Source organism: Danio rerio, chromosome 4 (genome assembly GCF_049306965.1).
Source record: "Danio rerio strain Tuebingen ecotype United States chromosome 4, GRCz12tu, whole genome shotgun sequence".
Lineage (NCBI taxonomy): Eukaryota > Metazoa > Chordata > Actinopteri > Cypriniformes > Danionidae > Danio > Danio rerio.
Genome location: NC_133179.1, coordinates 63,968,434 through 63,992,222, shown reverse-complemented (window position 1 = coordinate 63,992,222; position 23,789 = coordinate 63,968,434). Strand labels below are relative to the sequence as shown.

The window sequence follows — 23,789 nt, the reverse complement described above, 5'->3', positions numbered from 1 at the left end:
AAAATCGTAAATTTTTTGAAAATCACAAAAAATATAATTTTTTTGAAAAATAACAAAAAATCACAAAAAATTAAATTTTTTTGAAAAATAACAAAAAATGATTTTTTTATAATAACAAAAAATGTAAATTTTTTGAAAAATAACAAAAAATGATTTTTTTTTGAAAAATAACCAAAAATCTCAAAAAATGTAAATTTTTTGAAAAATCACAAAAAATATAATTTTTTTGAAAAATAAAAAAAAATCACAAAAAATTAAAATTTTTTGAAAAATAACAAAAAATGAATTTTTTTTAAAAATAACAAAACATTTCAAAAAATAAAATTTTTTTGAAAAATCACAAAAAATGTAAATTTTTTGAAAAATAACAAAAAATCTAAATTTTTTGAAAAATAACAAAAAATCTACATTTTTTGAAAAATCGCAAAAAATCGAAATTTTTTGAAAAATCACCAAAAATGAAATTTTTTGGAAAAATAACAAAAAATGAAAAATTTTTGAAAAATAACAAAAAAATCAATTTTTTTTGAAAAATCACAAAAAATGAAAATATTTTGAAAAATAACAAAAAATTACAAAAATTGAGTTTTTTGAAAAATCACAAATCACAAAAAAAGAATTTTTTTGAGAAATAACAAAAAATTACAAAAAATGAAATATTTTTGAAAGATCACAAAAAATGAAATTTTTTTGAATAATAACAAAAAATCACAAAAAAATTACATTTTTGGAAAAATAACAAAAAATGATTTTTTTTTGAAAAATCACAAAAAATATCAAAAAATGTAAATTTTTTGAAAAATCACAAAAAATGTAAATTTTTTGAAAAATAACAAAAAAATCACAAAAAATTTTTACATTTTTTGAAAAATAACAAAAAGTCTCAAAAAGTTAAAAAATGAAAATATTTTGAAAAATAACAAAAAATTTACAAAAAATGAAATATTTTTGAAAGATCACAAAAAATGAAATTTTTTTGAATAATAACAAAAAATCACAAAAAAATTACATTTTTGGAAAAATAACAAAAAATGATTTTTTTGAAAAATAACAAAAAATCTCAAAAAATGTAAATTTTTTGAAAAATCACAAAAAATGTAAATTTTTTGAACAGTAACAAAAAATCACAAAAAATTTACATTTTTTGAAAATACAAAAAAAAAAGTAAGTTTTTGGAAAAATAACAAAAATCTCAAAAAATGTGAATTTTTTGAAAAATCACAAAAAATGTAAATTTTTTGAAAAATAACAAAAAATGTAAATTTTTTGAAAAATAACAAAAAATGAATTTTTTTTTGTAAAAATAACAAAAAATCTCAAAAATCGTAAATTTTTTGAAAAATCACAAAAAAATATAATTTTTTTGAAAAATAACAAAAAATCACAAAAAATTAAATTTTTTTGAAAAATAACAAAAAATGATTTTTTTTAAAATAACAAAAAATGTAAATTTTTTGAAAAATAACAAAAAATGAAATTTTTTTGAAAAATAACAAAAAATTGAAATTTTTTGAAAAATCACAAAAAATATAATTTTTTTGAAAAATAACAAAAAAATCACAAAAAATTAAAATTTTTTGAAAAATAACAAAAAATGATTTTTTTTTAAAAATAACAAAAAATTTCAAAAAATAAAATTTTTTTGAAAAATCACAAAAAATGTAAATTTTTTGAAAAATAACAAAAAATTTACATTTTTTGAAAAATCGCAAAAAATCGAAATTTTTTGAAAAATCACCAAAAATGAAATTTTTTGGAAAAATAACAAAAAATGAAAAATTTTTGAAAAATAACAAAAAATCAGAATTTTTTGAAAAATCACAAAAAATGAAAATATTTTGAAAAATAACAAAAAATCACAAAAATTGAGTTTTTTGAAAAATCACAAATCACAAAAAATGAATTTTTATTGAGAAATCACAAAAATCTAAATTTTTTGAAAAATCACAAAAAATGAAAATATTTTGAAAAATAACAAAAAATTACAAAAAATGAAATATTTTTGAAAGATCACAAAAAATGAAATTTTTTTGAATAATAACAAAAAATCACAAAAAAATTACATTTTTGGAAAAATAACAAAAAATGATTTTTTCTGAAAAATAACAAAAAATCTCAAAAAATGTACATTTTTTGAAAAATCACAAAAAATGTAAATTTTTTGAAAAATAACAAAAAATCACAAAAAAATTTACATTTTTTGAAAAATAAAAAGTCTCAAAAAATGTAAATTTTTTGAAAAATAACAAAAAATGAAATTTTTTTGAAAAATAACAAAAAATCAAAAAAATGTAAATTTTTTGAAAAATAACAAAAAATCTCAAAAAATGTAAATTTTTTGAAAAATCACAAAAAATGTAAAATTTTTGAAAAATAACAAAAAATTTAAAGTTTTTGAAAAATAACAAAAAATGAAAATTTTTTGAAAAATAACAAAAAATCTCAAAAAATGTAAATTTTTTGAAAAATCATTAAAAATGTAAATTTTTGGAAAATAACAAAAAATCACAAAAAATTAAATTTTTTTGAAAAATAACAAAAAATCACAAAAAATTAAACATTTTTGAAAAAAAAATTGCTTCTTTCTTTCATTGCGCAGTGCAGGCTCAGATACTAGGGGTACTCTACAATAAAGCCGATGACTTAATTGAGCTGTTTTAAATAAGGGAGATTAGAAAACAGTGTAGGGCCTAGTGGGCTTAAGGAATGTCTCGAAGGCAAGCTGTGGTTTTGGGGAAAAATAACTGCCACCTATTGTTGAGATCACGCCTTTTGGATTTGTTGTACAAGAGCCTCTTTATGCATGTGCAAAGTAACTGAGTAGAAAGCATAGTAAATTTTGCTTCCCCCCACTGTCTTAGATGAAACAGGGTTTGGAAGTATCGTATCCAGAGGTTTTTTCTTTTAGTGTTAAGACTAAGTTGGCCAGAGCACCTGTCTTGGGAACAGCAGGTGCTAGGTTCAAATCCAAACTGCACCTTTCCCTCAGATTATGGGAAAGTGGCTTCCTGATCTGAAACTCTTTCAATGGCCGATAGCATATGTATATATAGTCCACATCCGTCTTGTCAGCATTTTCTGCATCCTGACATGCTGGTTTTTGTTGTGTATTGTCTTTTCTTCTTCGATTTTTGTTATCGGGCAAATGTCTCTTACTATATGTTTTTGTGGCGCTGTGGCTTAGCTGGTAAAAGCGCCTGTCTTGTAAACAGGAGATCCTGGGCTCAAATCCCAGCAGCGCCTTAGTCCAGGTGGTGCGTGTGCTTGTTTTTTAGAGCTTACCGGAATGAATTATAAAATTGTATAGCTTTGAGGCGTAATGAATAGTGCGACATAGAGTTAAACAACCTCTTTGCTTGCCATTTAAATACTTGCTGTCTTTTTTTAGTCTCTGTGTGCAAAATCGTATTGCCTTCTATTCAGCGTTGGCGCTGTGGTCAAAGCGCCTGTCTAGTAAACAGGGGATCCTGGGTTCAAATCTCAGCAGTGCCTAATGTACAAGTGCCAGGGTTGCATTTTGTTAAGAGTTACGAGTGTTTAAGCAGCGGGATGTTTAGCAGTCGGTGTCTTAACAAAACTCAAATCCTTAAGAATGCTGCACGTTCAAGAGGGCTTTGGACGATGGCTTTATATAGCATAGTGTGGTAATGCCTAACCAATTGGACTTAAATATTTCAAGTCCAGACATTCACTCAAGCAGCGCTACCGTTATCAGTTTTTTTTTCTTTTTTCGAATTAAACAATTAGCCCCTGTCAATGTCGTTTGGCGTTGTGGCTTAGTTGGTCAAAGCACCTGTCTAGTAAACAGGAGATCCTGGGTTCGAATCCCAGCAGTGCCTTGTCTGCAGTTGGTCGTTCTTTCATGGTCCAGAGAGTACTAAAAAGTGCTTTCTGTGCAACAGTGCTAGAAGCAGTAGAGCACTCAGGCTCTGTGGCGCAATGGATAGTGCATTGGACTTCTAGGTTGTGAGCTAAGCCATTCAAAGGTTCTGGTTTGAGTCCCACCAGAGTCACAAGCTTTGTTCTTTTTCATCACTTACTTAAGGTGTGGTGTGTTTCTAACATTTTAGGCATCTGTCCATTAATGATAAAGTCAAAATACAGCTGAAAGAAACGAATAAGAAAATTTAGTGATTTTTTAGTTAGCTTATAAAAGTATATAAAAAGTGTATGGGCAACTAGTTGAACCGAAATGACGTAGAACTAATTAGTAACCAAAAGAAAATCATAAAATGATTAGAACAAACTAAGTAATTAACAGTTGAGAAAATTAATTTTCAAAAGTAGTGTCAAATTCAAAAACTGATTGATTATTAGTGAAATACTTAAATGGAGGATTATAAAATTAGCCAGCGTAGTGAAGAGGTTGCATGTCGTTGAGCAATTAAGAGAAACACCTAGACAAGGTGATATGCAGTCTGTTTTAGAAATTTTATTTAAGCTAAATTTTAACTGAGTTATAAACATAGATGTGACTAATTTAATTTGAATACAATTTTACAAGTAAGCAAAAAACAAAAGAAGATTGTGTTTAGTTTTTGATTTAGAAGCAATTAAGGAGAATAGATTTTAAAGCTGAGGTTAATAGTGTATGCAGAAATATGGTCATACTGATGAAAAAATGTAAAGTGATTGATTTTTTAATTATCAGAGAGAGTGGTGTTGATTAAGCATGTTGATGAAATCTTACTTGCAGAAAAAGAGTAGACACCTAATTGATTGGGAAGCAGTTGTTATGACATTTATATGGAACTAGATTTAAAGGAAGTAAGTAAAAATTATAGGGGATTAGATGACACGCCTCAATATTAGGATGAGTGGTGTCTGAGATAAGTGGAGTCAGATCGCCAAATAAATAAGCCATTACAAATAACTGTAAACTGGTGAATGTAAAACACATAGTAATAAGACTAATATGAATTATAGACTTTAATTATATTTAGAGATATCAGAAACTGCAAGAGAAGAATGAGGGTGAGGTTATAATTGATTATAGAGATATGGGAGAACAGGTGAATAAAAAGATATGTGCTAGTCATGATTGACAGCTATAATGAATGGCTGGAGGAGTGGCCAGCAAGCAAGGAGGACAGTCAGACAGTGATGAAGTGTTTAATAAAAGACGATCTAGAAACAAAAAGATGTTGAGTAAAAATTAGATTGGATAATGATAAAAGCTGAAATAATAAATATTTTAAATTGCAGCAAGTAATGGGCCTGAAGCATAAATTTAGGGAGGGTGTAAGACTAATAATTACAGGGAAAGGTAGAGAAAATTGATACAAATTTAAAAACAATTGGCAAAAATCTATGCACAGACCAAACTGAATTGGATAAAAATCATATTGGAGGTATTAGTTCATTATGGAACAAAACGATGGATGACTTTTAAATTGTTTACAGGACTGCAGTTTTGGGGACCTGGTGCAGCTTGGATGTGCAGTGGATCACTTATGTAGAGATTATATAATGACAAATTAACAACCTTATTCACGATTTTTTCTAAACAGGTTGCTAAAGGTGTGAGGCTGGCCGGATTAACTTGACAGTCAATATAGGGGTGTAAAACGGCCTGGAGCTAGGCCCAGGCCGAAAGGGGGATAAAACACAAAAAGGGGATATCTGACTAATTGGAGTGTTTAAGCATGTATTGGTGTGGGAGCTGAACACGCTGCAACACCAATGCATGAGGCCAACTGTATATTAGATACAGGCCAACACAAAAAGGGGAACCAAAAACCACATTAAATTCTAAAATAGAAAGAGAAAATAAGACTGATTTACTAGCAGATGACAATCTGACAGAAAGTGTGTGATTAAGTGTGTATGGACGTTTCCCAGAGATGGGTTACAGCTGGTAGGGCATACGCTGTGTAAAACATATTATGAATAAGTTGGCGATTCATTCCACTGTGGTGGCCCCAGATTAATAAAGGAACTAAGCCTTAAAGAAAATGAATGAATGAATTAATTAATTGGACAAATTAGATAGGAGAAAATTTAGGAAAAATTAATTAAATAATCACATTTTGAAATTATTTTATTTTACACACGTTAGTATTTTTTAAAAGTTTTTTATTATTATTTTTATTCTTTTATTTTAGACATATTATTTTTTTCATCTTTTAAGTGAAGACATTCTTTATGTTTTTTTATTATCCTTTAGTTTAAGAAATTTTTATGCTTTTTTTCTTTTATTTTAAGACATTTGTATGTTTTTTTCGTAATCTTTTATTTTAAGACATTTTAAGATTAATTTATTTTAAACACATAATTATGAGTTTAAGATTCTTTTATTTGAAGATGATTTCAAGATTCTTTTATTTGAACACATTTTTGAAGATTATTTTAGTTTGAGCCATTGTTGTTTTTAAATCTTTAATTTAAAGACACTTTAAGATTTTTATTTTAAGCCATTGTGGTTTTTGAGCCTTTTATTTGAAGAGATTCTTAAGATTTTTATTTTATTTTAATCACATTGTTGTGTTTTTGATTTTCCCATTTTAAGACATTGAGAAAAAAAGGAGTCTAGTTTAAATATGTTTGAATTTTGGTTTTAATCATTTGGTGACGAGTTTGAGTTGTTAGTTTAATAACATTGTTACGATTAAGTTCTGAATCTTTCATTTTAATAATTGTTGAGTTGAATCCTACTTTGAAGTTGTTGATTTTTCATCCTAAATCTCAATTTTAATTTTTGTGCTGTAATAAATTTAAAATGTTGAAATTCAGTTTGAACTATTCATGGGGATTATAATTTTGTATTAGTGGATTTCTAATTCTAAATGTGTTTTCACAGGTGTTGATCTTTGATCGTAATTATACAGTGGGATTTTTAATTAGAGCATATCTTTATGGGTGTGGATTTCATTTTAATCAGATTTTAATTTTTTTATGTTGGAGTTTTTAAATTTTGTTTACATTTTTATTATTGTCATTCTTATTCTAATTTTGGTGGGGAAGAAGAAGAAAAAATTACCTTTATTGATAAAGTGTATAAGAATGGAAAATTTAATGATTGGTTAATTGAAAGTTAATAAGAGTGTTGGGAGTAATAAGCCTAAATATAGCAAATAAAATCCTTATTAAAAGAAGATATCGGAGTGACTTCAAGAGGGAAGAGACTGCACCACTGAAGAGGAGAACCAAGAGTGTAGAAATTATAAACTGAATCTAAAAAAGTTAAAGAAATTTAGTTGAAAGGGGTTATAGGCATCATCTAACATAATGAATGAGCACTATAATGTTAACGATTGTTTTGAATAAGAGGTAAAACAAAGATTTAGGCAAAGGCCTGCAGTAATGACAATGGGACATTTTTGTGGAGATTTGATTATCTGTTTTTGTTTTTCTCTGCTCCAGAGAGGAGCAGAAAAGGGGAATTGTTGGAGAAAAGGAATTTATTTTCATTACTTTTGTGTTTTTTTATTAGGAAAATGTTTAGACTAACAACAGATTAATCAATCTTTTCTATTGTATTATAAAACATCTTGACCAGACAAACTTCCTCTTTTTTACTGTGCTGCATACTTTTTAGAAGAACTGCTGACAAGTGGAAAAAGCAGAATAAGAATAAATTTAGGTTTGTTCCAGAAGTCTAGACATGTCACAAGTTGTCATGATGCTTGTAGAAGTGTGAAATATATTAAAGATGCACGGAAGTGTTCAGTTCTGGTATGCAGAGAAAGGTTGCAGAAAGAGGAAGTAATGTCCAGGGGTAACAAAGGGCCAAGGGACTGCAGAATGACTGATAAGTGACGTTAAACCAAAACTCCACCTGTTAAGGTCAGTTGTGTATATATGCTGGAGTCAGGAAATGTATGTTAGTTGCGAACATCTTGAATGTAATTCTTGTATTCCATTGGGGTAATAAAACCCAGAGCTCTGTCATCGAATTATTCATTTGTATCTAATAAATTACTAATATTTTTAGCATTGAAGAAAACCCTCTCCAGACCTTTTCTTATTGAACACGTATGGAATTGGCAAGATATTCCAACAGTAGAGCATGAGACTCTTAATTTCAGAGTCCTGGGTTCGAGCCCCACGTTGGGCGTTTCTGTTACTTTTCTCTCTCTCTCTCAGGAAACTTACATTATGGTTCATATAGCAGACCTTTTGAGACAAAGTTCCGCCTTTCTACCACTGTAGGTGACCTTTCCCTAAGTCTCTGTGGCTGCAATCAGCGCGTTCGGCTGTCAATTGAAAGGTTGGTGGTTCAAGCCCACCCAGAATCAAATTAGGCATTTTGCTGCCTTGCAACTGCTAAAACGTGCACTGGGCATATATCCTGGGCCACATTCTGTCCAGCGTTACAAGATGAAATCAGGATTTAGCAGAAGATTGTCACGGGTAGGGAAGGTATTACTGTAAACGGTGTCTAGCTCTCAAATGAGCTTCAGCCGGCTAGTTCAGTTGGTAGAGCATGAGACCCATAATCTCAAGGTCGTGGGTTCGAGCCCCGCGTTGGGTGTTTCTGTTGCCTCTCTCTCAGCAAACTTTCATTAGGGTTCTTATAGCAGACCTTTTGAAACAAAGTTCCGCCTTTCTACCACTGTAGGTGACTTCTTACTCAGTCTCTGTGGCGCAATAGGTTAGCGCTTTCGGCTGTTAACTGAAAGGTTGGTGGTTCAACCCCACCCAGGGACGAATTAGGCATTTTGCTGCCTTGCAACTGCTAACACGTGCACTGGGCATATATCCTGGGCCACATTCTGTCCAGCGTTACAAAATGAAATCAGGATTTAGCAGAAGATTGTCACGGGTAGGGAAGGTATTACAGAAAACGGTGTCTAGCTCTTAAACGAGCTTCAGCCGGCTAGGTCAGTCAGTAGAGCATGAGACTCTTATTCTCAGGGTCGTGGGTTCGAGCCCCACGTTGGGTGTTTCTGTTGCCTCTCTCTCAGCAAACTTTCATTAGGCTTCATATAGCAGACCTTTTGAAACAAAGTTCCGCCTTTCTACCACTGTAGGTGACTTTTTACTAAGTTTGTGAGGCGCAATCAGTTGGTGGTTCAAGCCCACCCAGGGGCGAATTAAGCATTTTGCTGCCTTGCAACTGCTAACACGTGCACTGGACATATATCCTGGGCCACATTCTGTCCAGCGTTACAAGATGAAATCAGGATTTAGCAGAAGATTTTCAAAGGTAGGGAAGTTATTACAGAAAACAGTGTCTAGTACTTGAAAGAGTTTCTCATCAGCCCGGCTAGCTCAGTCTGTAGAGCATGAGACTCTTAATGACAGGGTCGTGGGTTCGAGCCCCACGATGGGCGTTTCTGTTACTTTTCTCTCTCACTCTCAACAAACTTACATTATGGTTCATATAGCAGACCTTTTGAGACAAAGTTCCGCCTTTCTACCACTGTAGGTGACCTTTCCCTTAGTCTCTGTGGCGCAATCTGTTAGCGCGTTCGGCTGTCAATTGAAAGGTTGGTGGTTCAAGCCCACCCAGAATCAAATTAGGCATTTTGCTGCCTTGCAACTGCTAAAACGTGCACTGGGCATATATCCTGGGCCACATTCTGTCCAGCGTTACAAGATGAAATCAGGATTTAGCAGAATATTCTCACGGGTAGGGAAGGTATTACTGTAAACAGTGTCTAGCTCTTGAAACAGCTTCTCATCAACCTGGCTAGCTCAGTCGGTAGAGCATGAGATTCTTCATCTCAGGGTCGTGGGTTTGAGCCCTTCGTTGGGCGTTTCTGTTACTTTTCTCTCTCTCTCTCAGGAAACTTACATTATGGTTCATATAGCAGACCTTTTGAGACAAAGTTCCGCCTTTCTACCACTGTAGGTGACCTTTCCCTAAGTCTCTGTGGCGCAATCTGTTAGCGCGTTCGGCTGTCAATTGAAAGGTTGGTGGTTCAAGCCCACCCAGAATCAAACTAGGCATTTTGCTGCCTTGCAACTGCTAAAACGTGCACTGGGCATATATCCTGGGCCACATTCTGTCCAGCGTTACAAGATGAAATCAGGATTTAGCAGAAGATTGTCACGGGTAGGAAAGGTATTACTGTAAACGGTGTCTAGCTCTCAAATGAGCTTCAGCCGGCTAGTTCAGTTGGTAGAGCATGAGACCCTTAATCTCAAGGTCGTGGGTTCGAGCCCCGCGTTGGGTGTTTCTGTTGCCTCTCTCTCAGCAAACTTTCATTAGGGTTCTTATAGCAGACCTTTTGAAACAAAGTTCCGCCTTTCTACCACTGTAGGTGACTTCTTACTCAGTCTCTGTGGCGCAATAGGTTAGCGCTTTCGGCTGTTAACTGAAAGGTTGGTGGTTCAACCCCACCCAGGGACGAATTAGGCATTTTGCTGCCTTGCAACTGCTAACACGTGCACTGGGCATATATCCTGGGCCACATTCTGTCCAGCGTTACAAAATGAAATCAGGATTTAGCAGAAGATTGTCACGGGTAGGGAAGGTATTACAGAAAACGGTGTCTAGCTCTTAAACGAGCTTCAGCCGGCTAGGTCAGTCAGTAGAGCATGAGACTCTTATTCTCAGGGTCGTGGGTTCGAGCCCCACGTTGGGTGTTTCTGTTGCCTCTCTCTCAGCAAACTTTCATTAGGCTTCATATAGCAGACCTTTTGAAACAAAGTTCCGCCTTTCTACCACTGTAGGTGACTTTTTACTAAGTTTGTGAGGCGCAATCAGTTGGTGGTTCAAGCCCACCCAGGGGCGAATTAAGCATTTTGCTGCCTTGCAACTGCTAACACGTGCACTGGACATATATCCTGGGCCACATTCTGTCCAGCGTTACAAGATGAAATCAGGATTTAGCAGAAGATTTTCAAAGGTAGGGAAGTTATTACAGAAAACAGTGTCTAGTACTTGAAAGAGTTTCTCATCAGCCCGGCTAGCTCAGTCTGTAGAGCATGAGACTCTTAATGACAGGGTCGTGGGTTCGAGCCCCACGATGGGCGTTTCTGTTACTTTTCTCTCTCACTCTCAACAAACTTACATTATGGTTCATATAGCAGACCTTTTGAGACAAAGTTCCGCCTTTCTACCACTGTAGGTGACCTTTCCCTTAGTCTCTGTGGCGCAATCTGTTAGCGCGTTCGGCTGTCAATTGAAAGGTTGGTGGTTCAAGCCCACCCAGAATCAAATTAGGCATTTTGCTGCCTTGCAACTGCTAAAACGTGCACTGGGCATATATCCTGGGCCACATTCTGTCCAGCGTTACAAGATGAAATCAGGATTTAGCAGAATATTCTCACGGGTAGGGAAGGTATTACTGTAAACAGTGTCTAGCTCTTGAAACAGCTTCTCATCAACCTGGCTAGCTCAGTCGGTATAGCATGAGATTCTTCATCTCAGGGTCGTGGGTTTGAGCCCTTTGTTGGGCGTTTCTGTTACTTTTCTCTCTCAACAAACTTACATTAGGGTTCGTATAGCAGACCTTTTGAGACAAAGTTCCGCCTTTCTACCACTGTAGGTGACTTCTTACTCAGTCTCTGTGGCGCAATAGGTTAGCGCGTTCGGCTGTTAACTGAAAGGTTGGTGGTTCAACCCCACCCAGGGACGAATTAGGCTTTTTGCTGCCTTGCAACTGCTGACACGTGCACTGGACATATATCCTGGGCCACATTCTGTCCAGCGTTACAAGATGAAATCAGGATTTAGCAGAAGATTTTCAAAGGTAGGGAAGTTATTACAGAAAACAGTGTCTAGTTCTTGAAAGAGTTTCTCATTAGCCCGGCTAGCTCAGTCAGTAGAGCATGAGACTCTTAATCTCAGGGTCGTGGGTTCGAGCCCCACGTTGGGCGTTTCTGTTACTTTTCTCTCTCACTCTCAACAAACTTACATTAGGGTTCATATAGCAGACCTTTTGAGACAAAGTTCCGCCTTTCTACCACTGTAGGTGACCTTTCCCTAAGTCTCTGTGGCGCAATAGGTTAGCGCGTTCGGCTGTTAACTGAACGGTTGGTGGTTCAACCCCACCCAGGGACGAATTAGACATTTTGCTGCCTTGCAACTGCTAACACGTGCACTGGGCATATATCCTGGGCCACATTCTGTCCAGCATTACAAGATGAAATCAGGATTTAGCAGAAGATTGTCACGGGTAGGGAAGGTATTACAGAAAACGGTGTCTAGCTCTTAAACAAGCTTCAGCCGGCTAGGTCAGTCAGTAGAGCATGAGACTCTTATTCTCAGGGTCGTGGTTACGAGCCCCACGTTGGGTGTTTCTGTTGCCTCTCTCTCAGCAAACTTTCATTAGGCTTCATATAGCAGACCTTTTGAAACAAAGTTCCGCCTTTCTACCACTGTAGGTGACTTTTTTCTAAGTTTGTGAGGCGCAATCAGTTAGCGCGTTCAACTGTTAACTGAAAGGTTGGTGGTTCAAGCCCACCCAGGGGCGAATTAAGCATTTTGCTGCCTTGCAACTGCTAACACGTGCACTGGGCATATATCCTGGGCCACATTCTGTCCAGCGTTACAAGATGAAATCAGGATTTAGCAGAATATTCTCACGGGTAGGGAAGGTATTACTGTAAACAGTGTCTAGCTCTTGAAACAGCTCCTCTTCAACCTTGGCTAGCTCAGTCGGTAGAGCATGAGATTCTTCATCTCAGGGTCGTGGGTTTGAGCCCCTCGTTGGGCGTTTCTGTTACTTTTCTCTCTCTCTCTCAGCAAACTTACATTAGGGTTCGTATAGCAGACCTTTTGAGACAAACTTCCGCCTTTCTACCACTGTACGTGAGTTTACCCTAAGTCTCTGTGGCGCAATCGGTTAGCGCGTTCGGCTGTTAACTGAAAGGTTGGTGGTTCAAGCCCACGCAGGGACGAATTAGGCATTTTGCTGCCTTGCAACTGCTAACACGTGCACTGGGCATATATCCTGGGCCACATTCTGTCCAGCGTTACAAGATGAAATCAGGATTTAGCAGAATATTCTCACGGGTAGGGAAGGTATTACTGTAAACAGTGTCTAGCTCTTGAAACAGCTTCTCATCAACCTGGCTAGCTCAGTCGGTAGAGCATGAGATTCTTCATCTCAGGGTCGTGGGTTTGAGCCCTTCGTTGGGCGTTTCTGTTACTTTTCTCTCTCTCTCTCAACAAACTTACATTAGGGTTCGTATAGCAGACCTTTTGAGACAAAGTTCCGCCTTTCTACCACTGTAGGTGACCTTTCCCTAAGTCTCTGTGGCGCAATAGGTTAGCGCGTTCGGCTTTTAACTGAAAGGTTCGTGGTTCAACCCCACCCAGGGACGATTTAGGCATTTTGCTGCCTTGCAACTGCTAACACGTGCACTGGACATATATCCTGGGCCACATTCTGTCCAGCGTTACAAGATGAAATCAGGATTTAGCGGAAGATTTTCAAAGGTAGGGAAGTTATCACAGAAAACAGTGTCTAGTTCTTGAAAGAGTTTCTCATCAGCCCGTCTAGCTCAGTCGGTAGAGCATGAGACTCTTAATCTCAGGGTCGTGGGTTCGAGCCCCACGTTGGGCGTTTCTGTTACTTTTCTCTCTCACTCTCAACAAACTTACATTAGGGTTCATATAGCAGACCTTTTGAGACAAAGTTCCGCCTTTCTACCACTGTAGGTGACTTTTCCCTGGGTCTCTGTGGCGCAATCGGTTAGCGCGTTCGGCTGTTAACTGAAAGTTTGGTGGTTCAAGCCCACCCAGGGACGAATTAGGCATTTTGCTGCCTTGCAACTGCTAACACGTGCACTGGGCATAGATCCTGGGCCACATTCTGTCCAGCGTTACAAGATGAAATCAGGATTTAGCAGAATATTCACATGGGTAGGGAAGGTATTACTGTAAACAGTGTCTAGCTCTTGAAACAGCTTTTCATCAACCTGGCTAGCTCAGTCGGTAGCGCATGAGATTCTTCATCTCAGGGTCGTGGGTTTGAGCCCCTCGTTGGGCGTTTCTGTTACTTTTCTCTCTCTCTCTCAGCAAACTTACATTAGGGTTCGTATAGCAGACCTTTTGAGACAAAGTTCCGCCTTTCTACCACTGTAGGTGTCTTTTCCCTAAGTCTCTGTAGCGCAATTGGTTAGCATGTTCGGCTGTTAACTGAAAGGTTGTTGTTAAAGCCTACGCAGGGACGAATTCTGCATTTTGCTGCCTTGCAACTGCTAACACGTGCACTGGGCATATATCATGGGCCACATTCTGTCCAGCGTTACAAGATGAAATCAGGATTTAGCAGAAGATTCTCACGGGTAGGGAGGGTATTACTTTAAACATTGTCTAGCTCTTGAAAGAGTTTCTCATCAACTTTGGCTAGCTCAGTCGGTAGAGCATGAGACTCTTAATCTCAGGGTCGTGGGTTCGAGCCCCACGTTGGGCGTGTCTGTTACTTTTCTCTCTCTCTCTCAACAAACTTACATTAGGGTTCATATAGCAGACCTTTTGAGACAAAGTTCCGCCTTTCTACCACTGTAGGTGACTTTTCCCTAAGTCTCTGTGGCGCAATCAGTTAGCGCGTTCGGCTGTTAACTGAAAGGTTGGTGGTTCAAGCCCACCCAGGGACGAATTAGGCATTTTGCTGCCTTGCAACTGCTAACACGTGCACTGGGCATATATCCTGGGCCACATTTTGTCCAGCGTTACAAGATGAAATCAGGATTTAGCAGAATATTCTCACTGGTAGGGAAGGTATTACTGTAAACAGTGTCTAGCTTTTGAAACAGCTTCTTATCAACCTGGCTAGCTCAGTCGGTAGAGCATGAGATTCTTCATCTCAGGGTCGTGGGTTTGAGTCCCTCGTTGAGCGTTTCTGTTACTTTTCTCTCTCTCTCTCAGCAAACTTACATTAGGGTTCGTATAGCAGACCTTTTGAGACAAAGTTCCGCCTTTCTACCACTGTAGGTGTCTTTTCCCTAAGTCTCTGTAGCGCAATTGGTTAGCGTGTTTGGCTGTTAACTGAAAGGTTGTTGTTCAAGCCTACGCAGGGACGAATTCTGCATTTTGCTGCCTTGCAACTGCTAACACGTGCGCTGGGCATATATCATGGGCCACATTCTGTCCAGCGTTACAAGATGAAATCAGGATTTAGCAGAAGATTCTCAAAGGGTAGGGAAGGTATTACTGTAAACAGTGTCTAGCTCTTGAAATAGGTCTTCATTAACCTGGCTAGCTCAGTCGGTAGAGCATGAGATTCTTCATCTCAGGGTCGTGGGTTTGAGCCCCACGTTAGGCATTTCGGTTACTTTTCTCTTTCTCTCTCAGCAAACTTACAATAGGGTTCATATAGCAGACCTTTTGAGACAAAGTTCCGCCTTTCTACCACTGTAGGTGACTTTTCCCTAAGTCTCTGTGGCGCAATCGGTTAGCGTGTTCGGCTGTTAACTGAAAGGGTGGTGTTTCAAGCCCACGCAGGGGCGAATTCTGCATTTTGCTGCCTTGCAACTGCTAACACGTGCACTGGGCATATATCATGAGCCACATTCTGTCCAGCGTTACAAGATGAAATCAGGATTTAGCAGAACATTTTCACGGGTAGGGAAGGTATTACTGTAAACAGTGTCTAGCTCTTGAAAAGTTTCTTATCAGCCCGGCTAGCTCAGTCGGTAGAGCATGCGACTCTTAATCTCAGGGTCGTGGGTTTGAGCCCCACGTTGGGCGTTTCTGTTACTTTTCTCTCTCACTCTCAACAAACTTACATTAGGGTTCATATAGCAGACCTTTTGAGACAAAGTTCCGCCTTTCTACCACTGTAGGTGACTTTTCTCTAAGTGTCTGTGGCGCAATCGGTTAGCGTGTTCAGCTGTTAACTGAAAGGTATTTTGTAATAAGGTTTTAAATAAATGTGAATGTTGGATAGGGGAAGAGGAGGAGGAGGTAGAGCAGCAGGTGGGCAGGCAGATGTATGAAGGAGACAATATCCAGTCAGAGGACAAAACAACAACACAAGAAAAAAGTACAGAATCTGAAAGTGAAAAACTACAAGAGAATGAGACTAATGGAATAGACAGAGTCACTGAACAGGAAGGGACAACATGGACACAAATGGATATGACTGACAGTTTAAAGAGTGTTTTGGAAGCAGCAGAATTGAGCGATTCAAATAATAAAGACTTAAATCAAGGACAACAGGAAGACACATTTTGGACACAAATGGACATCACAGACAGTTTTCAAAAGGCATTGGACACAGAGGAGACAAAAGGCCAAAGTAATGACGAGCAAGCCGATTTAGAGGGACATTTACAAAAGGATGGAAACAAAGAGACACAGGGGAAATCAGCAAAAAGGAGAAGATCGTTAAAGATAAAAACCTAATTTAGAGACTGCAAGAAAAAAAACTGCTAAAAGATGAAGAAATTGAATGCACAAATAAGTATGAGTTGCTAAAGGGCTTGGAAGACATGGACTGAGATTATGTTTTTTATGAATGTTTTTATGTCTTTTATGAATGTTTTTATATTTTTTATGGTTTTAGGAATTGTGTCTTTTAATGCAAGAGGGCTTTTAGACATCAGGAAATTTGAAAAAGTGAAAGAAATGTGTAAACGAGAAGATGTGATTTTACTACAAGAGACAAACTGGAGGGAAGAATGCATGAACGAAATAAGAAAAAGGTGGAGTGGGGAAATGTTATACAATAATGGGGATGGGAGACTAGGGAGAGGAGTTGCAATTTTAATAAAAGAAAACAGTGGGGTTTTATGTAAAACAATCTATAATGACAAAGAGGGAAAGTGTATGATATGTGAAATGGAGTATGTAAAGAAAAAAGTAATTATGGTGAATGTTCACGCCCCAACAGAGGAGAACAAAAAGAAAGAGTATTTTAATGTACTTAGAGATTATTTAAAGAAACACGAAAGAGTTATTATCATGGGTGATTTTAACACTGTTTTTAGTAAATTAGAAATGGCTGAGGGAATGGTTTTTAAAACGGATAAGGGGAGAAAATAACTGAAAATATTGGAAATGAATTGGAAGGAAATATTGGAAGGAAATGAATTTAATTGATGTGTGGAGAGAAAGGAATGAACAGACAAAAGAGTACTCAATAAGACAGATAGTGGGGAATTTTTGTTGTCAAACAAGAATTGATTTTATTTTATGCACAAGAAATGTTGAAGGGTTTATAAACAAGATTAAATATGAAGAAACAAGTCTGAGTGACCATAAGCCACTTTTTATGAAGCTTGACTGGAGTAATGTGAAAAGAGGGCCAGGGGTATGGGTTTTAAACACAGCGGTTTTAAAGAATGAAGACTATGTTTTAAGTGTAAAGGAAATTATTCAAAAGGAAAAAGGGAATGAAATTTATAATGAGGACAAAAGAATGTGGTGGGAGAATGTGAAGTATTTAGTTAAAAAGTTTATGATAAAATATTGTAGACAATTACAAAATTGTAAAAAATATAAGGAAAAGGAGCTGAAAGAAAAACTAGAAAACGAATTGAAAAATGAGAATGGAAAAAATATACAAAAGATAAAAGAACTGCAAGGAAGATTAAATGAAATGGAGGAGGAGAAATTTGAAGGTGCAAGATTAAGAAGGAAAGCAAAATTTACAGTAGAGGGGGAAAAGTGCACTAAATTTTTCTTTGATCTAGAAAAGAGAAGAGGGAAGTCAGAAATGATTAGAGAAATAAGGAGCAAAAATGGGAACATAGTAGAACAACATGAGGAGATTTTGGAAGAAATAAGATCATATTATGATAAATTGTTTTGCACAGAGGGAATAAAAGAAAAAGAAAACGGGGAATTACTAAATCTAATAAAATCAAGAGTAGAAGAAGGGGGAAAAAGAGAATGTGACGAGGAGATAGGAGAAGAAGAAATAAAAAGAGCAATTAGTGGATTGAACAAAAAGAAAAGTCCAGGAATAGATGGGTTGGGAAGTGAATTTTATATTGTTTTTAAAGATATTTTATCTAGTATTTTAAAGGAAGTATATGATGAGATTTTTGAGAATGGTGAGATAAATAAAAGAATGGGGATGGGCTTAATGAAGGTGATATACAAAGGAAAGGGGGATAAAGTAGCTTTAAAAAAACTATAGACCTATAACAATGCTTAATACTGATTTGAATATTTTAGCCAAAGTTTTGGCTAATAGACTAAAAGAAGTGATGCCAAGCATAATAAAAACAAACCAAGCATATAGTATAAAAGGACGAGACATTGCGGATACAACTATGAGTATTAAAGACACAATTAGATATATAAATGATAAGCAGAAAGATGGTTTTTTAATTAGTCTGGACTTCGAGAAAGCTTTTGATAGGGTGGAGCATGACTTTTTATTTGGAGTGTTAAAGAGTTTTGGTTTTGGGGAAAATTTTATAAAGTGGGTTCAGATTTTATATAGAGGAGCGGTAACAAGGATAAAATGCAATGGGTTTTTAACAGACTGTTTTAAGATAACAAGGTCAATCAGACAGGGTTGTCCGTTATCTGCACTTTTATATGCTTTAGTTGCAGAACCACTGGGATTAGCTGTGAAGCACGAGGACAGAATAAAAGGAATAGAGGTAGAGGGGGGAGTGAATGAAATATTTCAATATGCTGATGATACCACATTAATACTACAAGATCTGGCAAGTGTAAAGCAAGCAATGGAAACAGTACAGCATTTTTGCAAGGGTTCAGGGGCTAAAATAAATGAAGATAAAACAGTATATTTGAGATTTGGAGAAACTGAGGCTTTATCTGGACATTTTACTTTTAAGGAAATGGATGAAATTAAAATTTTAGGCATTGTAATTGGGAGGGATGAAAAGAAAGCAGAAGTAACCATGTGGGAGGAAATGTTAGGAGGGATTGAACGGAGGCTGAGGTTTTGGAAATTAATGTCTTTAACTTTAAAGGGGAGGGTTTTAATTTTGAATGTTTTAATGGTTTCTAAATTATGGAATATTTTATATGTGTCATCAATGCCACTGTGGATGGAAAAAAGGCTGAAACAATGTTTTTTAGATTTTTTATGGGAAGGGAAACCTCCAAGAATAGCATATGCAACGTTAATTGGAGAAGTAGGCAAAGGGGGTCTAGGTTTAATAGACGTGGAGCAAAGAAAAAACAGTTTAAGAGTAAAAATGGTAAGGAAATATTTGGATGAAGACAATAAGGCAGCATGGAAAAGAACAATGGAATATTTTTTAAGTAAAAGTGGCAATTTTAATATGGGAGATAATATTTTATGCATGAGGATGAAAAAATTCATGACAGAGGGTCTACCAGATTTTTATAAAGAACTGATTGGAGCATGGGGGAAATTTTTAACTTGTGTACATTTTAACATACAAGGACGCGAGAACATTTTAAATCAGCCTTTATTCTTAAACAGTGGCATTCTTAATCAAGAGAAAGTGGTGTTTTTTAGGAAATGGTGGGAGGTGGGAATAACAAGAGTAAGGGATGTTTTATATGAATTTAAGGAAGGATTTTTACCGGTACAGTATGTTATTGACGTAATGGATGAAGCGAAGGAGGATTTTAACAGACAAGACTTAATAAAGGAATACGACATAATCAAAAATGCCATACCTACAGAATGGTTAACAAGAATAGAAAACATGGAAGAAAATAAACAAAGTAAAGATGTGATTGTGAAATTTGGAGAGAAATGGTGGAACTTGAAAGATAGTACTGTGAAAATGATTTATGGGTTTTTTAGAGATGGGGTTTTTAAGAAACCGCGTTCAAATGAGTACTGGATACGGATGTTTAAAGATGTAAATGAAGACAACATATGGGCTAATATAAAGGGCAAATTAGTACAGTCAAAAGTGGAGAATTTGGAGTATTTGATCAGAAATAAAGCAGTTTTTACAGATATAATTTTAAACAAAATAGGGATGGAGGAAAGTGTCACATGTAAAGTATGTCAAGATGCAGATGAAGGATTCTTACACCTGTTTTTATATTGTAATGAGTTGAAAGATTTTAATGAGAAATGCAAAAGCATTATTTTAACTTTGAAAGGAGAAAGAGATGACGATCTTGAGTGGGAAAAGGTGTTGATGTTGGGAGTGAACAAAGAATGTAATAATGAAAAGCTCATAAATTTACTTGTGATGTTAATAAAAAGTGCAATATGGGAGAGAAGAGTTGCTGCAAAAAAGGAAAAAGCTGTATTAGATGTGTGGAATGTGTTTAAGAGGAAGGTGGAGAAATATGTTGAATATCTGTTTTATTATTTTAAGTTGGAGGACATGCAGGAGGCTTTTTATGATGTTTTTACTCAAGAAGTTTCAAAGATTTTAAATGACACAGGAATGAAAATGCCTTTTTAAAAAAGGTGATTATACCCTTTAAGGAGTTCTACTTGCAACATTTTATATTTAAAATGTTTTATTGTGAAGATATGATGTAATACGGACCTTTTTAATGTTTTGTCTGAAGTGAAATATGTATAAATAAGTGAATTGTATGAATTTTGAACAGTATAATAAAAAAGAAAAAAAAAAAAAAATGGAAATGCCCGATCTCATCTGAACTCGGAAGTAAAGCAGGGTCGGGCCTGCTTAGTACTTGGATGGGAGACCGCCTGGGAATACCAGGTGCTGTAAGCTTTTCGAAGTGCTTCATTTGGCAGCTGCTTTAAATAGCCAACGCTTGACAGCCTCATTCGCTTACGGCCATACCACCCTGGAAATGCCCGATCTCATCTGAATTTGGAAATAAAGCAGGGTCGGGCCTGGTTAGTACTTGGATGAGAGACCGCCTGGGAATACCAGGTGCTGTAAGCTTTTCGAAGTGCTTCATTTGGCAGCTGCTTTAAATAGCCAACGCTTGACAGCCTCTTTCGCTTACGGCCATACCACCCTGGAAATGCCCGATCTCATCTGAACTCGGAAGTAAAGCAGGGTCGGGCCTGCTTAGTACTTGGATGGGAGACCGCCTGGGAATACCAGGTGCTGTAAGCTTTTCGAAGTGCTTCATTTGGCAGCTGCTTTAAATAGCCAACGCTTGACAGCCTCTTTCGCTTACGGCCATACCACCCTGGACACGCCCTCTAGTGTGAGTTAGAGTTGGTGCACTGCAGGAAGTGTGAGGTGGCAGTAGGAAGAGAGAGGCTCTTCCATTTTTGCAGTTTTGTTTTTTTTTTATTTTTAGATTTTGCATTACAAAGTTTACTTTAATTGTTTTTTCAGTTAAAGATTAATTTTAACTAACCCCAAACAGTAACACTGTTTTGGGGTTAGAAAACAACAACATGGACACAAAAGAGAAAGAGAATGGACAGGACACGAATGAACAAAGGAACGGGGAGCAGGAAATGCTACAAACATGTTTGAAAGGACTCGAAATGAAGATGCCGGAGAAAACAGCAAGGAGACATGGGCAACAGTTGTTTCAAAGAAAAAAGAAGGGAAAGGAGGTGGTCAAGAAAAGAAAGGGGATCTACAATCAACTGCAAGTATTGAAAGTGAAAAGAATATTGAAGGACAAAGGAATGCTGTAAGTCAAAAACAACAGATGCTGAACAAACTAAAGAAGCAAGCAAGGTATCAAAGAGAGTACAAGAAGGAAGCCACACTAACAATGATGGTAAGAGACATTGAAAACGCAACTATAAACAACATAATTAAAGCAGTAGAAGACAAAGTCGGGATTGGCAAACTACTTGGACTGAGAAGAAAAAACAACAATGAATTTGAACTGACAATGGAAAGTGAAAAAGAATGCGAGATATTGTTAAACGGACTGATGATTAATGGAGAAGAATGTGAGATGAAAAAGCTGTGTGCAACAGAAAAAATGGTATCATTTCTGAACTTGCCAAGTTATATACATGATGATGAGATACAACAGAAACTAAGCAATTGGGGAGTAACTCCGATACTTTCAATAAGAAGAAAATATCATCCGGGAACAATGGTGGCAGATGGAACACGCTTTGTCAGGGTAAAATTTCCCAAAGAAGTGAAATCTTTACCATACAATGTTGGCTTCATGACGGAAGAAGGGATGCAATATTTCAGAGTGATTCATGATAATCAACTGAAAATGTGCAGACTCTGCTCCAGTACAGAGCATGAGAAGAAAGACTGCCCAAATTTCACATGCAGGAGATGTCTTCAGCAGGGGCATTATGTGCGGGACTGCGAAGTTCCGCAGTGCCAGGGCTGCGAGAGGGCATCGACAAGATGTAACTGTGAAAAAGAGGAGGAAATTGAAAGGATGGAAATACAAGAATCACTTGAAAATACGGCAACAGAAAGGAAGGAGGACAAAACAGAAGAAGAAAACAATACAGAAGAGGACAGAAATGAGCAAGAGGATAAAGGAATGGAACTGGGAGAAGGAGCAAACAAGGAAGAAGAAGAACCAAATAATAGACAATTTGCTGAGGAACAAGATAATGAGGACACTATAGAACTGAACAATGAAGAGAGACAGGAGAAAACAAGGACTGAGAACAATGAAATAAGAGCAATAAATGAGGTAAGAGCAATGGATTTTGAAAGGGGGAATTATGGACTGGAAAAAAAAGAAAAAGGAAAAAAGATAAAAGATTTAAAATCAAGATCTAAAAGTGGCTTAAACATTGAAATGGTTCTACAACGGCAGAAAATAAGAAGAGAAGAGATTAAAGAAAGAATGGAAAGGAAGAAATTTGAAAAAGGAGATGCAAGAAACATTTGTTTAAGTGACAGTGACTCAGAATGAATGGTGGTTATTGGTTTATCCAATAATTATACTAATGAGTAATGTATGTGTGGTATCATTGAATGTAAGAGGATTGTCCAAATGTGAAAAGTTTGAAAGATTAACGTGTTTGACAAAAAAGTGTGATATATTATGTTTACAAGAGACAAAGTGGGAAAATGAGATTAAAAATGAAATGAGAAAATTATGGAATGGTGAAATATTTAGTAATGGAAATATAGAAAAGAATAGAGGAGTAGCAATTTTAATAAAAAGAGGGATTTTTGAGAAAGTAGAATTAGACTATAAAGACACAAATGGAAGAATAATAATTGTAAAAGTTCTGTATGGTGGGAAAAGTTTTAGAGTATGCAACATACATGCACCAAATGAGGAAAAGGACAAATATAACTTTTATAAGGAAATAGATAAGCTAATAGAAAAGAATGAAAACATATATATTTTAGGAGATTTTAATATTGCCATGCAAAGAATAGATATAGATGACTCAATGAATTTTAGAACAGACAGAGGGAGGAATGAACTACAAAATTTGATGAGAAAATGTGATTTGGTAGACGTATGGAGAGAGCGAAATGGTATGAAAAGAGAGTATTCAAGAAGAGAAATTGCAAATAGGATTTTAAAGCAAAGTAGAATTGACCTGTTTTTATGTAAGAAAAATGAAGTACAATATGTTAACACAATTTTATATAAAACCTATAGTGAGAGTGATCATGATTTTTTATGGATAACGATGAATTTTAATGAGATTGAAAAAGGACCAGGAGTGTGGATACTCAACACTGAGCTGTTAAAAATAGAAAGTTATAAAATGGATATAGAAAATATAATAATTAATAGTGTGAATGATGAAATGTTTGAAACAGAAACAGGTTTATGGTGGGATAATCTGAAAAATAGAATAAAAGAATACTCAATAAATATATCAGAAAAAATACAAAAGGCAAAAAAATTCAAAGAAAATTAAATTAGAAAAGAATGGAATGAAGAAATGAGTAAAGTAAATGGGATAAATGTTGACAAAATAATTGAATTACAGGAAAAGCTGAAGAAAATTGAAGAAGAAAAGTGTAAAGGAGTAATTATTAGAAGCAGAGCTAAAGACATTGTAGAAGGAGAAAGAAGTACAAAATACTTTTATGAATTAGAAAAAACAAGACAGAGAGCAGCTATAATAAAATGTATA

General features: G+C 35.9%; 9 non-coding genes across 9 annotated transcripts; all 9 read left to right on the top strand.

Moving 5' to 3' along the window:
- The first annotated feature begins 3,169 nt into the window (after nt 1–3,169).
- trnat-ugu (transfer RNA threonine (anticodon UGU)) lies at nt 3,170–3,243 on the top strand. The gene has a single exon. It is a non-coding gene; the product is annotated as a tRNA-Thr (tRNA).
- A 522-nt stretch (nt 3,244–3,765) lies between these two features.
- trnat-agu (transfer RNA threonine (anticodon AGU)) lies at nt 3,766–3,839 on the top strand. The gene has a single exon. It is a non-coding gene; the product is annotated as a tRNA-Thr (tRNA).
- Nucleotides 3,840–8,400: 4,561 nt separating this feature from the next.
- On the top strand, nt 8,401–8,473 carry trnam-cau (transfer RNA methionine (anticodon CAU)). The gene has a single exon. It is a non-coding gene; the product is annotated as a tRNA-Met (tRNA).
- A 2,980-nt stretch (nt 8,474–11,453) lies between these two features.
- Nucleotides 11,454–11,527, top strand: trnan-guu (transfer RNA asparagine (anticodon GUU)). The gene has a single exon. It is a non-coding gene; the product is annotated as a tRNA-Asn (tRNA).
- Nucleotides 11,528–11,696: 169 nt separating this feature from the next.
- trnak-cuu (transfer RNA lysine (anticodon CUU)) lies at nt 11,697–11,769 on the top strand. The gene has a single exon. It is a non-coding gene; the product is annotated as a tRNA-Lys (tRNA).
- A 1,618-nt stretch (nt 11,770–13,387) lies between these two features.
- trnak-cuu (transfer RNA lysine (anticodon CUU)) lies at nt 13,388–13,460 on the top strand. The gene has a single exon. It is a non-coding gene; the product is annotated as a tRNA-Lys (tRNA).
- A 110-nt stretch (nt 13,461–13,570) lies between these two features.
- On the top strand, nt 13,571–13,644 carry trnan-guu (transfer RNA asparagine (anticodon GUU)). The gene has a single exon. It is a non-coding gene; the product is annotated as a tRNA-Asn (tRNA).
- Nucleotides 13,645–20,557: 6,913 nt separating this feature from the next.
- LOC141383886 (5S ribosomal RNA) lies at nt 20,558–20,676 on the top strand. The gene has a single exon (XR_012404945.1). It is a non-coding gene; the product is annotated as a 5S ribosomal RNA (ribosomal RNA).
- A 58-nt stretch (nt 20,677–20,734) lies between these two features.
- LOC141383596 (5S ribosomal RNA) lies at nt 20,735–20,853 on the top strand. Its single transcript, XR_012404621.1, has one exon. It is a non-coding gene; the product is annotated as a 5S ribosomal RNA (ribosomal RNA).
- Nucleotides 20,854–23,789: the final 2,936 nt, after the last annotated feature.